General features: G+C 34.8%; 2 long non-coding RNA genes across 2 annotated transcripts in view; one reads left to right on the forward strand and one right to left on the reverse strand.

The window, feature by feature from the left end:
* LOC147519036 (uncharacterized) overlaps positions 1-2,793 on the forward strand; it is a 41,768-nt gene extending 38,975 nt beyond the window's left edge. The window contains exon 4 of the long non-coding RNA XR_015211979.1: positions 2,751-2,793. This is a non-coding gene — a long non-coding RNA (uncharacterized LOC147519036). The remainder of the gene's footprint in view (positions 1-2,750) is intronic.
* Positions 2,794-5,569: 2,776 nt separating this feature from the next.
* On the reverse strand, positions 5,570-7,703 carry LOC147519039 (uncharacterized). Its single transcript, XR_015214178.1, has 5 exons — positions 7,527-7,703; positions 7,319-7,434; positions 6,959-7,064; positions 6,587-6,659; positions 5,570-5,742 (listed from the first exon to the last, which is right to left on the reverse strand). It is a non-coding gene; the product is annotated as an uncharacterized LOC147519039 (long non-coding RNA).
* Positions 7,704-17,316: the final 9,613 nt, after the last annotated feature.

Consider the following 17,316-nt stretch of genomic DNA (forward strand, 5'->3'; position numbering starts at 1 on the left):
CCAAAGCTAAAGAGGAGGGAATAATGGGAGGGGAGGGAAAAAATAGACGAATACTATATTTGGAGGAGAGTCACGAATTCAATTTTCATATATTATTGTAGATTTTTTTTTTTAAAAAAAATTTATGGAAACAAATATAGGAAACTTTTGTGGAGAAAAAAGTGGAATGTTTTGGAGAGAGAATATTTTGTTAGATTTTAATTAACTCTAGTTAATCAATATAATGAGATTATGGATGTGCGATGGAGATGCGCTTAGGAGGTTTTTCACTCCTAGGCGATTAGGAGTGAATTTTTTACCTAATAATGCTTGTTTATTTGGGCATTTTCTGTTACTATGCTCCAAATAGGAGGGCCAACATTTACTATTGGTTAATTATCTTTGAAGTGGTTATATTTCTGATTGATGTGATGGTCACTCTGTTGGTGTTTGAACAAGGTCCGAGACGTGCTCACCTTGCTGGGATAGTGTCAGGAATATTGTCCTCCCTCATATATTATGTCCCCCTCTACATTAATTCTGGTACCAGATTGCTGACTCTTCAATTTTTATATATTCTATGGAAGTTTGCAGTTAAAATTAAAAATACTTGATTGTAACATTTGGACTTTTGGGAATGCACTGACATAACAAAACAAAACCCGTAAGCTATCTCTCATTTCTTTCACTCTCAATTCTTAAATAAGTGTCAGATCTCAACCCAAAACAAAAAACAAATTTAGAAAGGACTTTGGCGCAACTTGTTGCACGTTTTTCCTATTTATTTGTAAAATTCGTTATCATTATCAATAAAATTTTCACTTAAAAAATATTTTTAAAAAAATAAAAAAAACAAACAAAACAATGCAATTTTTTACTTTCAATGTTAATCTTTTATAATTTTATCCACATGATAGTAGAGTTATATAGACTTATAACATTATAGAAAGTTAACAATTTATTGAATTGTTGTAGACTTGTAGACTAGATTATGTAGATATATATAGACATAGTAGTATTAATTAATAGCTTAAGTGCTTAAGTAGTTAACTTCATCAGCCCATATTAAATTCTTAATAATCAACGCATTCTAGTTTTGTGAATTGAAATAAATGTACTTTGAGTCTTTGGCTTATTTCAAAGTAAACCAAATAAAAGTGCACATGTACCGCAGTTATGTCTATCAGTTAACTTGTTTTTTTTTTTTTAAAGGAAACCAACCAAAATTACAAAAGGCGCACATGCACGATGTACTTGATGCACAGTTGTAGACACGTACCAAAAAAGCAAAAAAAGCAAAATAGAAAACCAACAATCACTCAAACTAGAAAACCCACCCATATATAAACCCAAATAAAAAAAACCCTCTCGTATTTATCAAAAAAAAAAAAACCCCTCATGAACTCTACTTCTCCATTTTCTATTACAATATATTAAAATTTAAGTCTTCTACTCTTCTGCACAAACAAACATCTTTACACCTACCGGTTTTGTGGATGTAACTAGGTAATCTTTATATTATTTAATTTTTTATCGTCTTTTTGATTTTTTTTTTTTTTTTGTACTAATTCCTAAACCATATTATTTAGATTTTTATATGTTTGTGATTATTATTATTTTTTGTGAACAACATTATTGGTGGTTTATTTTAATTCATGCAATTTTAATTAAATTGATTTGTGGTTTATTTTAATTGTTTAAATAGCTATGCTAAAGTATTTGATCAAAGAAAAGTCGTTGCCCGCTCAACCAACTAGTAACACAGATTATGTTGTTAGTGTTGAAGTAAGATCTTCTTCAAAGCGAAGTCACCAAGAAATTGAGGATGGTGGTGTTGAACAACCTACGTCAAAGCGGGTTCAACATGAAAATTGTGAAGAAAGACTTTGTGTACTAACTTGTGTATTTGTTGATTAAGTTGGCACTGATTTTATCTGTTGCTACTGCTACTATGGAGAGGATATTTTCTGCTATAAATATCATAAAGAATAGTCTACGCAATCGGATAACGGATGAATGGTTAAATGATTGTTTAATAATATACATTGAAAAAGAAGTTTTTGATAGTATTGATACTAAGTTGATCTTGTAACGCTTCTAAAAGATAAAGAAGGATGACAAAAAGAAAATGTCACCGAGACAACTATGAAAAAGTACTTGTTTAGATTGATTTTTTTTTTTTTTTTTTTATAATACACTTATTACAATCATTTTATATGATTTTTTTTTATGTTCAAAATATACTTGTTTTGTGATCCGGTTTGAATTTTTAGTTAAAAAAAAATAGTATTTTTTTTTTTTTTTTTTTTTGTTTGGTTTCTGAGTGGCTCACCCTCACAACCTTTACTCGATCTCTCTCAACAGTGAGGAGTAGAGAAACCCTCTCCTGCGGGGAAAAGCAGCTCCTTTCCACCCCCCCAATTGCCCAAGTCCGTCCAATCTCAGTAGATCTAACCCCTCTGAGCCATGAAGAAGAAAAAACCTCTCTTTTCTCCTTTCTCTTCTTAGTTTCCTGTTCACAGTCCAAGATCTATACACTTTTTGGCATGATTGGAGCTATAGAGGAGGGAATTCTCCGGAATCCTCTTCTTCTTTTCGCAACTCCATCACTTTTGTAGTAGATATAATAGATCTTGGTCTTTTAGTGTTGGTGTTTTGGCTGGTGGCTTCAAGCCTACTCCTTTTAGTATGATTTCCCCTTTTGTGATCTTAAATCTCGGTTTGATTCGCGTGTGTTTGCCTCACTTTTCCTCTTTATTTTGTTTATGCAGGATCCAATCCTTCCTACTTCCCCATCCAATGCTATGGTGTATTCAGTGGCGGAGCCAGGAAATTGGGTGAGGGTGAGCCATAACTAGTCACTATATAAAAACTAAAATAAAATAACACCAATTTGTCAAATTTTTGTTTTCCCTTACATATTTTTTAAAAGTAAAAAAAAAAAAAAAAACAATTCGAATCCCATCACAAAAGACATGTAAATTTTGGAATTACAAAAAACTAGATTGCTTAATAGATCGATTTAGGAGGAAAATATAAATAAAAATACACGAACATTTAGCTTTAGAAAATTAGGAACTTAAGAAGAAAGTGCCTACAAATATATGCTTCTTACAAATATATATGTTTATGGAACCACTTTAAAATTCCACAAATGAAAAAAGCAATGAATTCTTTGGAACTGTAAGAAAAATAGTCCAAAAGGCATTGGGGAAAAAAAAATAAGCACTTAGGCACAATAAAGAATATTATAGAATGTTTAGATATTTTTTTTGGCTAAAGGGTAATTAATATTAATAGCAAAAAATGGTGTTACAGACTTACAAAGCGTTTACAAATTCTGGATTGGGAATATAATTCTCATGTTTACGCTTTCTCAAAAATCTATAGTGGGTAAGCAAAATTTGGATTTTCAAACTAGCTTGTTGCACCAACATGGTTTATGATCCTACCATTGTTTTAAATTGTACATGTTTAGACGCCAGTACATTTTTTTGTGTGTCACTTTAGCATTTATTTTAATTGTTTTCGTTTTCATTCAATCCCAAAATTCCAATCAATGCCTTAAGTAGATTCAAAAGTAAATTTACTACAATTTTATGCAACAAATTAAAATTGTAATGGACTCAAGTAACCGATGAATTGAATTCATTACATACAAAATTGAATTATAACTAATAAAATTCATTATAAAATAACTAAAAAAATAAGAGATTATGGAATTAAGGTTTAGAAAACATACCAATAAACATACATATGAATTATTGGGACTGAGACTTGAGAATGTTATTACTCTTTTTTTCTCTTTCATCTTTTTTGTTTTTCCAAACAAGAAAAAACACTTGTCAAAAGTGTTGTTTCTCAAAATACATAAAATTAAATATGGAAAACTTTCTCGTGTTAGTTAAGGGAAAGGGGTTTTTATTTTTGGTTGGTTACGGTGAGGGTTTAGTAACAAAATCATTTTCATATATATATATATACTAGTCACTTTTTAGGAAGAAATTGAGGGTGAGCCAGGGCGTATCCTAACCCCCCTGGCTCCACCACTGGGTGTATTGATGCCTTAGTGGATTTCTTGATCAGGCTGCCGCGCTTCAACAACGCACTTGGTGGGGTGCTTTTTGGAAATACTAATCTGATCATTTGGACCTTCGGTTCTTGTTATGGACCTTCGGGTCATTGTTTTGGACCTTCTGGTTTGTGCTCTGGAAGGAAGAGGGTTGTGGTTACTGTATTGACGGAGTTAAGGCGGTTGAAGTTTGGCGGAGACAGGTGACGATTGCCGTGGATTCAAGATTCGACAGGGGATTGAAGCTGCCTGGAGGAATTGTTGGTTTTAGTTTGGTTATGTATGCAATGTATTTGCCACCTTTTCTTGTAATTTTCTTTGGCTGTGTGTTGTTTGTAAGTTCTGATTCTTATGAATAATATAACAGCAGTTCCTATCGAAAAATAAAGAGTGGCTCACCCTCACTTATATTCGTGGCTCCGCCACTGTCTAAGAGAGAAACCAGTGGGAAGTGCTAGAGTGTTGTTGTGTGATGTGTTGAAAGGTGGTGATGCTTCGTGATGCTTCTGAACCGTTGGTCATTTTTAGTTGTATCTTGTATTGACTGTTGACCACAAATGCGTTTTTTCAGACCATCATCGTTTTCAATGTTGTTTGTGACTTTGTGTGACATACTTCAGTGTTGAGCTGTTGCTACAGTTGCTGTCTTTGTCGTAATGCGCGCAATTGTGCATTTGTGCCGCAGCACACTGTTTCTGATGTAACTAGACGGACACTGGGGCCTGACTTCGAAGCCCATTACGAAAGGGCCTAGGCTTCCCATTAAGACCGGCCTAAGTAGGCCCGCTTTTGGCCTTCATGAATACGCCGGTTCTTCGCCAATTTGCCTCCAACACTCAGTCAATTACTCAAATACCTTTTCTAATGCATACTCTCTCGTGGACAATATGGGTCATTAGCCCTCAGCGGGGGTATTGGACTCAAGATCATCTAACAATGCAAACTTCTGTGCACTCAAGAATTCAGAGCATAAAATGATATTGTTACATTATTCTCTCACCTAATCAATGGTTTACTGGTTTACTATCCTCTATGGACACATAAGTCCCTTTTTGTGTCCATTCACCAGGTTGGAACTTGGAAGATATAGAATAGTCACTTTGAAATAGAATGAAACGGAAACTAAATTTTAAATTTTGGTATTGTATGTTTGGTAAAATGGAGAAAATAAAGGAAAACCAACCGATGAAATAAATCATGTTTATTACGTAAACTAGCATAAGTGCACGTGCCTTGCACGTGACAAAGACCCATCCATTGCCAAAATGTTCGTACCACTTTATCACCCGAAGACTTGCCGACTGTCAGATTATCAAAAATAAAAAGTAAAAAACGGAAGACCCGCCAAAGCAAATTGACCCTAAAGCATGAAGTGCAAAAGATGTTCATCTTTGATTGGCAGTGTGAAAAATGTTGACAACATATTTAAATCATTAAACAAACTAAACAAAAGTTAATTGGTACCGAAAGTTAATACACAATTGCTATATTGTGACAACAATCAACTGAAAATAAGTAAACTTGTAACAACTCTTTAGTTACCTAGATGTATATACAATTTTACAATTTATATAAAAGATATATTTGAGAGCAGAATCTCAAGTCTCAACACACATTTTACAATGAAACATTCAATACAAAAGCAGTGTAATCTCCAACATTGTGACCATGTCTTTGTAGCTGCCCCAAACCTGCAACATAATTACTATGAATTAGTTGGATTACAAAGTAAGATAAACCATGAATATTTACTGACAGCTACAAAAGTGTGCATGTTAGGGTGATTATCAACTCTATATATATATCCAATCACATCATTACAAATCAAGTAATTACACATAAGAATCACATCATTATTGTTGTTCCAGGTCGTGACTTAGCGAGGTTAGTTATACATCACGGTAGGAGTGCCATCAACGCCTCCATACACACACGTTGGGATTATTATCGTAACTCAGCGGATTCGATTTTAAAAGCAACTAAACCAATAACGTCAAAAACAAAGCTCATACTAACAACTTCCGCTTCGGATTGTGAGGTACCCATAGAGAGCATTTCCCTAGGAGGGAAAAGTAACTATGATCAAACTCAACATAGGAGACACAATGGTTTTATCGTTACACATGACATTTGGTTGCTCATGTGTTGATTCTGAAATTCAGACTTCTTTGCATTAGCAATCACACCATATAATCAAATGTGGTAACTTGAACAGCAAACAGCTCAAGGCCAATTCAATACAGTGGCCAACTGGAAGCAATTGGTTTAGTTCATCGACATTTGGACAGCTAAGATTTAAGTATGCCCGCACTCATTAATACCTCTATCTCATTGTTCCACACCCCACAAAAAATTTAGTCTTAAAGAGCGATATAAAGAACGGTGCTGAAGAAAAACCTTCAAATAAAGAATTACAACCAACAATATTTAAAAGTAATAAAATCTTAGTAGATTGGAAATGAAACAATGGAAGAAATAGGGTATCATGAACAAACAAAATTTGGGACAAAGAATAAAATAAATTAAAAATATTACCTGTTGATATGAATGAGAGAATCTGAAAATTGAAGAAGCATAAACCTTAGGTGTGGCGTCATGAATCTGAAACCTAATCAAGTGGAACCCATAAAAGTGCTACAGTAACAACGCAACACAATCCTAAAGCTTTTGCAAAACCAACTGCTTGTTATTATATAAATCTATAGCAAAATCAGTTCGTAGTTTTTGCACTAAGGGCTCGTATACGAATGTTCCTTTTTTATAATCATTGAAACTAAAAAAAGTCTCGCTAAATAAAGCTTGGATGTCCAAAGCAATTATATGCCAACAAAATAAAAAGTTAATCTATCAAAGGCAACTATGCAAATAAAAAAGATTATAGACAGGGAAAAAAGAAGTAAGACCTACAAATTTAAAAAGTAATTTTTCTACTCCATTTTCTTCTCTCCGTCCTATTGATTTTGTATGCATTTCCGTCTACCATGGCAACTTCATAGCCTCTTGATCATAGCACCTACATCAGGGAGATAAGCAGAGCAACCATTGGTTACTCCAAGTGACAACTTATTTATAATTATATGCATTGATACACTTTATCATTTTTTAAAATTAACAATTACAAAAGCTAAAGTTGGTGCTCACAATGAACTTGAAACAAATCTCCAATTTAGAATAACATACACATAAGAATACCACACTGTCATGTAGATAGAGTAGGCAAAAATATATAAAGGGTCAAGAAGATGATTAAAATCCAAAAACAATTACCTGATTTTGGTTATGTTCTATTTCTCGAGCACATAAACTCCAATACATTTGTAGCCAATCAGAGAAAGTTTAAAGGAGTTTCCAGAGTCATTGTGTGCCTGACATTCCGTAAAGACCTGCATTAAGATCCAGATTAGACAACTGAATGTATGTACAATACAAAACGGAAGGAAAAAAAAAACCTAAAAAAGAAGAGTATATATATTACATGCATGCAGCAAATGAGACTACTTGTGCCCCCTGGTGAAAATAGAGGTATCAAAGCAGGATTATGCTCGCTTGCAATGAGTGGCAAAAGTGTACGCAATCACCATATGTATCGTAACCCGCTTGGCCTTGAATGGCAAATGTGAATTTTGTAGAGTTCCATGCATTAACCATTAGGCTGCATAAGATCAAAACTTCGAAAAGTTGCTAAATCATTATAAACAACCCTTGTAAAGTCACAATGAAATTTAGTATCATAGATTGATGAATTAAATTCAGCATAAACAACAACTTGAAAGAAAGGAGATGGGACAATGAACTCGTATGCAATGTACGCTTATTTAGCTACAAGAACATAAGTAGTCCAAACAATATATATTCAGGATTGTCTCCATCGGGCCTCGCTCATTATCACTGAGGAATTGATACAAAAGCTCATACATAAATATAGGAAGAAACAAAAAACCGTCAGGGAACAAAGTTTGGTTAGGGAACAAAAAATTAGCTGATCATTGTATATTTAGAACAATGATCACTTTCCTTAGGTTTCAGAATTTCAAATTTATTATTAAGCAATATTGACACTTTTAAGCTATTGAAGTCCCGGTCTCGTGTATCCAAACAGACCAGACAAAGACAAAGCGAGAACAACCTTGTCTGGCTAAGTTTTTGTTCCCTGATCATTATTCACATAATGAGCAAAGGTTGATCATTATTCACGTAAGCAACAAAATATGTGAACACTATATATTACTTAGGAAGTCCAATCCAAAGTTTTATGACTTGGAAAATATCATATGCATACATATATTGTTAACTTATGATAGATCTAACAAAAAGAAACACACAAATTTATCAATAACAAATTAACCTAAGTCAATTAAATGGCGAATACTCACATTTAAATGTAAGCGTGGTTTCTGAAAACACTTTATATGTTTTCTTTTTCAAATCTTGTTTCGCTAATATTATTCTTTTTTCTATTTTTGAAATAAAATGTACAATTAATATAAACTGATGATTAGTCTGAGAGAAAAGTCCATACCTCCTTTGCAAGTCCTATCACGTACAAACTACTCTCTCTTTGATCACCTTCGCGAGAGTTATTGAAGCGCCCTACTAAATCATTCATTTGCTTACTCCCAGTTGTAATACACAAACTTGTTGGCTCATCTGGTAATGTCCAGCTGCCCATGACCTCACTCTGATATTCTTCGACTCAAGACACTTGAGTGATTTCCTCATTTCAATTGAAGTTGCACGCTTACTCTCATAATTGTCTACATAAGCTACATAAGCTCTATATAAGCTACATAATTGTCTACATAAGCTACATAAGCTCTATATAAGCTACATAATTGTCTACATAAGCTACATAATTGTCTACATAAGCTCTATGCCCACTCTCCAAATTGATAGAAGAACCTTGCCGTTTCCGCGATTACTTGTTTGCATTGTGTTACGCCTTGAACAAATCATCAAGTTCTCTTCAAACTGTAGCGATCTAGTCTTGAAGTTCCACCAAACTCCTCCACCAATGCTCCCTTTACATTATGTATTTTGAATTCAACTTGTTTACTCGAGTTATTTCTTCCATCTGCGGCGGTATCGCATCCAACACCTCAAAGCTGTGTAGAATTTTGAGTTATCGCCTAATGATGTCGGATGCCTCCACGGTGAGAGCATTAGAATCATTTTTTTTTTGGTTGCAAGGTCACATCCAAAGGGTTTATTAATGCTAAGAGATCCAGTTCTCTTTCCTTAATTTGATGCTTAAAAATAGATATTGCAAGAAACAGAAGAAACAAAATGTATAGTTATAATTAAAGAAAGTTACCCAAGTTGGAACAATCCTTGAAATGAACATTCGAAGTGTAGACCGTAAAAAAGGAAAAATCATAAGATAAATTATATGATTATTTAGAACACAACTAAAGTTAACCAGAAAAGAGAATAACTTGCGTACCTTATGGATTTATCATACGGTAAGTAGGGTGATCTACCTCTCCAATCAATATTTCTACCTCTCCAATCAATATTTCTACCTCTCCTCTCTATTTCTCCTCTCTACCTCTCCGAAAAAGTTTTTTTTTTCTTCTAGTCGAGATCAAATGCGTATCGAATAATGGGTTAATGCGACCGACCACGGGACACACAGGAAATATTAAGCGTACCCATGCAACCACGACTCTGATCACCAAAATTCACATAGTCTTAACTCACAAACATGCGGGCTGCTATAAACACATCACTTAAAATGTGAAAACACTTTAAGCAAAATGTATAGATAGTCACAATGTTATGAAAGCGATCTCAAACACGGATGATAGGAAATAAGCATATTGTCATTTGTCGGGATCCTCAAATCCCGGACATGTGATTCAAGGAGCCAAATTAATTATCAAAGTCCCTCCTCACAGTGAAGGAATTCCCACCAAGAAGAAAGCTTCATGATACACTCAAAGGATATAATATCAACTTCAAAGTTTCATATAACTTCCTGATATACGCTTCTACCCTCTAAAATTATTAGGTAGGGAATGATATTGGACTCGGAGAGAGAGGGAAAGGGGTGGTGAAGCTGTAAACTTCTTGCCTTGTTACCCGTTCTTTATGTTCCTTTTCACTTTGTTCACTTTTAAATACCGGTTTATTGATCAATAGAAGAATAGAAAAACACACAAGTATATGTATGCACTTGTGAGTATCATTGTCACCAACCAAAATAAGGACACCGACAACCATGATCTTACAAAACATGTAATGTGAACATACTCAATTACAAAATCTATGAGACAATATCTGCAACATACATGTACCATTTCACTGATGTAACTGAAACCTCCTGGTCCAATCATATAACCAGCAAGTAGGTAACCAACAATAACCTAGCAGACAAATCCACAATAAATACAACAATGTAAATATAGATTGTAACAAAATCCAGGTGCAGATGAAAGACCAAACACTAAGCCGTAAACTTAAGGCTACAAAGGGTACTAACCGGTTGTCCCACAAAGGAAAAGGTGATTCCACCAATTGTGGCGAAAACAATTACAACGACCAAGTCTGAAATCAGCCTAGAGTGACAGAGTTAAGTAAGATTCAGAACCGAACCCTAACTTCATTATGGCATTACTAAGACATGGGCATAAAATGAATAAATGATCGCATGCCGCGAGCAGGCCGCAGTGCAGTATCAGCCTATGTAGATAAAACACACACACGCGCGTATGTGTGAGCGAGAAAGAGAGAGATAATATGACTTTAATACTTTCGAGGTAACAAAAAAATAAATTATCGAAAGACATTGAAAATGGACCGGACCTTAAATCTACTTGGAGCCTTTGGATACTTTGATTTCTTGTTGGACATCACAAATACATTGTCCTATAATGAAGTAAACACATAAAACAAATCAAAAGGTGTAATAAGGTGATGTTGGTTTGTTAGAGAAACAAAATTTCTACCAAGTTCTACACACCTTCTTATCTATCAAGGTTGTCGTGTCATCGGAATCTTCATTTTCAAGTGAAAACACATCCACGGAATTGAAATGGTCGTTGCCCTTTGCAAAAACACATTACTATGACGGTCAATCAATCAATATATTTCTTAGCCACCAATCGAGTTCCAAGGGTTCTCATACTTTTTTTCTCTAGAGTATCGTTCTTTTTTGGCTTCTCATGAGTAACCTTGGCGCTTTGTCTCCAACACGGCCTGTGATACAACGGATCAAAAAATCATAATTAATATGATTTAACCAAAAGAACACTCTTGATATACCCGAAACTAAGGGAAGTTAAGCGATCTAACGAAATATATTTAAAACGATAATATTTTCTTTTCTTTTTACTTAAATGTGAAACTCTAGAGAACAATGTTGGATTAGATAACAAAAGATACCAAACTTTCCACACATGCAACATTAACGAAATCAATGATGCAATAAAAAGCGGCGTGAAGCTGATAAGGCCAGTTGGTAAGTCTATGGAATAGACGCGAGCTTAGGCGGAACAAGGTGGCCCCTGTTCCGAAGCAAAACAGGTGGGCCTAGACCCTAGGCAAGCCTTAAAATGCATACTATCTATCACCAAATGGAATTATGGATTAATGATTTTCTGGAAAGTACAATTCACAACATACTCAGTATCACATATTTCGATGAAATCAAAGGTTCTTAGTCCTTAAATCTTAAAAATGATATTGTTGTGAAACATTTCAGGAGGTATAAACATACTTGTTGATCTGCCACAGTGCTATTAAAGCTGCTTGCATCAGGTCCTGAAAAGGTGGACAACAGTATCATCTAAGTTCCAATAGAAAATGGCAGATAATTTAAAGCCATAAAAACCATAAATAAATAAAACCAACAGAATATGGTCAACAATTTGGTTGTGATGCACACATAGCAAGGTGAAGAATTTTATTGATGACAAATCAATCGAGTATAATAAGATATTTTTATATTCCCCTGTTTCCATTGCCAACTAAAACAACAAAATTTACCCTGGGGGAGCACAATAACAAATTTGTATTCACTATGATCAGCATCTTACACACCAACTCTATCTATATCCGCATCTTAAACTTTCTACAACGCTTCTATTATGGCAGAATCTAGAGGACATGTATCTCCGTGTATATTTTCACCACTGAATTGCGATCATTTCGACCAAAACCTGAACAGCTAAGAAGCTAAATAAACCTCTCTCTCTCTCCACAAAACTATCACAAATAAAGACGAAATTTAAGTTAAAAATAAAAAATTATAAACAAACGCTAAAAAATGTATATAGAAAAAACCTAACCATCAGGTTGATCGTTTTCAGAGAACTCCTTTTCAAGCACGCGGTCAAACATCTTGGCAATACCGCCTTCTCCAGATGGCGGTGTGAAGCATCATGAAAAAGAACTGAAAAAAAAACGAAAAAAAGAATCTAGCCAGTGTTGTAACATAAAACGAAAAAGGACACAACAAACATGTACCTCTGAAGTAAATATCTTGAGAGGAGAAGGTTGCTTGACTTCCTTCTTGTTTGCCAATTGCGCCGCAAACCGCCTTATAAAACAGCAAAAACTTATCATTAACTATCGATAAAAGCACATTTAATTCATTCCAGTTTAGAAAGAAATACAAAACTTAATACATTGTTCACTCCTAACCATGTAATTGGTCAATGAACCGGAACATTAGTTAGATTTCTATCATTAACTCCATTAATATACACAATTGGCAATGAGTAGAGTAGTTCTAGGATAATACAATTTAATATAGGATGATGCAAGGCTTTAAACGCCCAGCGTGGGAATCTACATCTCATCACGAAGAGACTAATTGTAATTGTAATATATTATACACCTTATAAATATCTACTGATCTTTTATGAGGTTAAAGAATCAATACCTTGATCGACCTATCTTGATCGACCCTCTTACCGATCAATCTTGATCGACCCAAGTCCCGTGGTGATGATATTAAGAATTTGAGTGGAGGCACAACTTGAACTGGAACACAATGTGTGAAGCATACATGAAGGCCCTTTATTGCCGCTTTCTTCCTAACCTCTGTTGTCGCACATGCGGCCCGTTCATCGACACCCCTACCTCGATTCAGGTTTTCCCCCATTATTGATCTACCAAAGGGTTTGTTGGCTGTTAATCTAGCATTTTCAGACCCTCCAGTTGCACCAGCTTGGAAAGCTTGAATCAGCTCCGGATCGGCCTGCTATCCAAACACATTTCTTCAATACCTCGCATATATTTTCAAAATTTTCATATGAAGCTATCTTATCAAGATAATAATAATCAGCAAGTACCTTCAATATATCAAAAGACTTTTGGGCAGAAGCAACATTGGCTTCTTGCCCTTTTTGCTTATGTGTAGTTGCCTATATAAGTTAAAACCACCAAGTGAGGGGTGAAACAAACATCTTTTTTTTGTGAATTGACAAACTCCAATATAGCACTTAAAGGTAACACTTGTAACTTTAAGGCGTCCTTTGACACGAAGATCGGCGATCTTAAATGTCTTTATCCAGTTCGAATCCCGCGTCCTTGAACCTCTTCACCAAAATTTGTTTCACAAGTATATCATGTCTGTCTTCTTTTTGTGCTACAAACAAAAACTCCGTATGATTTTACAAGCATTCAATTTCACGGGCGGACTACCCTATACATAAAACAATCCTTACAAAGACTTACATGGAGAGAAAGTTTGAAAGCCCCATACAATTGAATGCAATGGCGAGCATGATAGCATCAAAGCGATCTGAATATGCTCCTCACCAAGAAGGTGCTCATTCTTTTTTAAGGGTTCTTGCAAATAACGAAGAGCTGTATTCATCTTCCAATGTCCTGGTACATCATAGCTACATTTATGAAAGTTGAAGCCACGTCAAGATGATCGGGACCACATGATAAACTTAGTAGGAGCAATGTCCAGGACATATGCCATAGAGCGAGCTCTGTTTGGTTCAGACCATGATAGAAGAGAGCCATATTGCCATAGTTGTAACAATGAAAGACACACATACACAAACCAACAATAATCTTATCGAAAGCTAGTATACAATGTTAAATAAGGAATCGGAAAGCTCTTTGTGTGTTGCTTTATGGAGGAGTTTTCCTTCTACAACTATAATTATGAGGGTATTGACAGATTAATTGGTACTGTGGCGGTCCGAGGTAGCTCATTTATGATAAGTTCTTTGTCTTTGCTTTCTGATTATTGCTCTGCCATGTCTCCACCATTGCAAGGTACCTAATGATAGAAAAATTACAATTATCAACACCATGCACATAAAAAAATTACGGACACTATAAATACCATATCTACTCACTACATTATGTTCTTAGTTCAAAAACCCGTCAATGCAAGAGTCGAATAGAAAAGGTAATAAATGGGCAGTCTCTTGCATTGACGATGAGACCTTAGTTTTCAAAGAAAATTCAGAAAAAAATTTATGGTACCACTAAGATAGTTGGTAAGGAAGAACAATAGATGTCTCATCCACCCAACAGATATGTATCACAGAAAAAGAAACCAAGGGGTATATAAGAAGGGAGAAAAGTCAATATATAAATGGTAATTACCAGCAGCAATTTGCAACCTCTCGATGCATGGGACCAATAACCTGCGCTACACCCGCGGTCAAACAGAAGCACAGAGAAGTTAAATTATTTTATTGGTAGCACTAAAACGTGATGCTTAATATAAAAAGGAAAAAAGAAAATGGCAACCATGAAATGTGGGTATATGGAAAGAGCATACTTGCTGAAGCATGGAAAATGCTTTCGAAAACAAAGTGTAAGCCTTATTAAGCATTCCCTTAAACAATTCCCAAAGCAGAACATAGTATCCACTACCAATTACTACACAAAACAAAAAGAAAATCTCTACGGAAATGAATCGCTCAGAGAGGATGAAACACAAAAAAAAAAAAAAATACCTCTACCAACCGAACTTTCCCAGTTTCCACAAGATCCCTAGCTTCTGAACATACATGCACTGAATGCTTCACCACAGGTTGGAGATCAAATATATCTGAAGTTTGGAATGGTGCTGCTGCATCAAAATCATATTTGTGTGCTGTAACTGTAACACCCACCTGTTAAGATATGAGCAGCCCACGCTTAGCATATAAACAGTAAAAGCATTTCAAAACTAATACATCTATGCATCTATGCTAAGAAATCTCATACGGGACAAAGCAGATATAAGAAGTTAAACGATTTACCTCAAAACTATAATGCACAACAACTTGTTGAGACAGTGCGCTTAATCCAAAATATCTCAACATCATATGTTGAAAGGCCAAAAATTCAATAAAAAAATAGAAAAATTTTACGCAGAAAACCATACCTTTGCATTTGAAATGAGAAGTTCCAAATTGCACTTTGATGAGACAGCAGTACCCTGGCATAAAAATATTAACAGTACAGACAAATATGAAATCCCGGACTTTGCATTTATACCTTAAAACTTAAATTAAACATAGATGGTAGAGAGTTATATACCCAGCCAGGGGGTGGGCAACTTCCAGCATATCTATTAGCCAATTTAGCTAATTTATGAGCGTTATAATTACATTTATCTGGAATCCAAAAAAAAACTTAAAACCGACTGTAAAGTCACTTGAAAAATACTCTTTAAAACCTTTTTGAATCTTATTAAGGTGATCTTCTCATCTCCATATCAGCCTGTTGTCCAATAAGGCAAAAGCCTTCATGAGCTGTTGGATGTCACTTATTACCACTGTATTGGATGTCTGTAATTTGTATGCTAACACTGCTGCTAATTCTTCTCCTTTACACTCTGCTTGCATAGCATTTTGACACGAACCTTGTTGTAAATTGCATCTAGAAGTCATCCACAATGTCTTTTACATAAGGTTGTCGATGCTCCGCTATTTGTACCCCTATCATAAGATTAATGCCAAATTCAAAAGAATACTCACTTGAGACACTCAAAGGTTAATATCTTATATATGCAAAGTTTGGGAATTTATAAGCAAGTTTTTCACTTATCATTGCTCTGTTCCATGATCGGGTGGGTGTAGATAATTCCAATTTTGGGTTAGGTACGGTAACTGTTAGATTTTCTCATACAGGTGAGGGCAGTCTATGTTAAAAGCTTGTAGAAAAATGTAAATCAAGATCAGTTAAGGGAACTGAAAAACGACGTATACAAAAGCCATTGAGATGGAGTATAGGCGCAGTAGTCACTAAAGAAGTCATAAGAAATACTAAATATCACATATATACAGATGCAGATGCAAAAGAACAAAAGAGTAATATCATATACATATTGTGCTACCACAACTTTCAATGTTTCATAGATTATCGAGGGCAAGACTCTCTCATTGTATTTCTCTCCTAAAGTCTTGTGAATGGTAGGCAAATAAGATGGAGGAAATAAAGACACCTTTAACCACCCGGAATAGAAAAATAAATTTTACCTAGTCGAAATCTTCTTACATCTCAACAAAGTCAATATATTGATGCCAAATTTCTATCCGAGTGACATCAAATGGCTTTACATGGAAATCTGACCTCCTTAAAGCGAGTGCCGAAACAAACATATCTTTGCATCCAAATCACTTGCATTATGAAAGAACAAGTATCCAAGATAAATATTTTTGCAATGCACCGTGGCTCACTTAACCCTAATTGGGGGATCAAGGAGGCACTTAATTACAAAAGAGATATTAATGTGGACAGGGAAAAGAGTCAAAAGACTAAGGAGTTTAGATGTTTGAAGCAAAATCATTCATCTTGTTCCAGATTTCAAGAGAAGAGAAGTCGGTAGGGGCTATTACGATCGGTTTGTCGAAGACATCTCAAGTCAAAAAGTTTGCAACCTTTGTTGGGAGAGATGGAGTAATGGAGAGCGACATAAAAATCAAAGAAGTGGGTTGGAGGGAAAGAGATGCAATCATGGCGTCTTTATGCGCAATGAAATGGATATTCATCGCATTGATGGAGAGACAAAAATAAAGCATCAAAAATTCAAAAGGATTTTTTTTCTTATTTTTTTTTTCAAATTTCTTAACCATAAAATTCTGCTACCAGTTTCTTTTTTAATTGAATTATGCTACCTGTTTCAAATATCAATTTCTAACAAATTAAGCTAGTTCTCCCATAATCTAGATACCCACGCAATTAGTAACCTAATTTGCGGAGAAAAAACCAAATATAGTCTTCACGATAAGAGAATATTTGCAAACAATATGCCATGGATAATCATAGAATCAAAATTTACACTCGCCAAGCAACTTTTTCTGTTCACA

This window comes from Coptis chinensis, chromosome 2, assembly GCF_015680905.1.
Source record: "Coptis chinensis isolate HL-2020 chromosome 2, ASM1568090v1, whole genome shotgun sequence".
Taxonomy (NCBI): Eukaryota; Viridiplantae; Streptophyta; class Magnoliopsida; order Ranunculales; family Ranunculaceae; genus Coptis; species Coptis chinensis.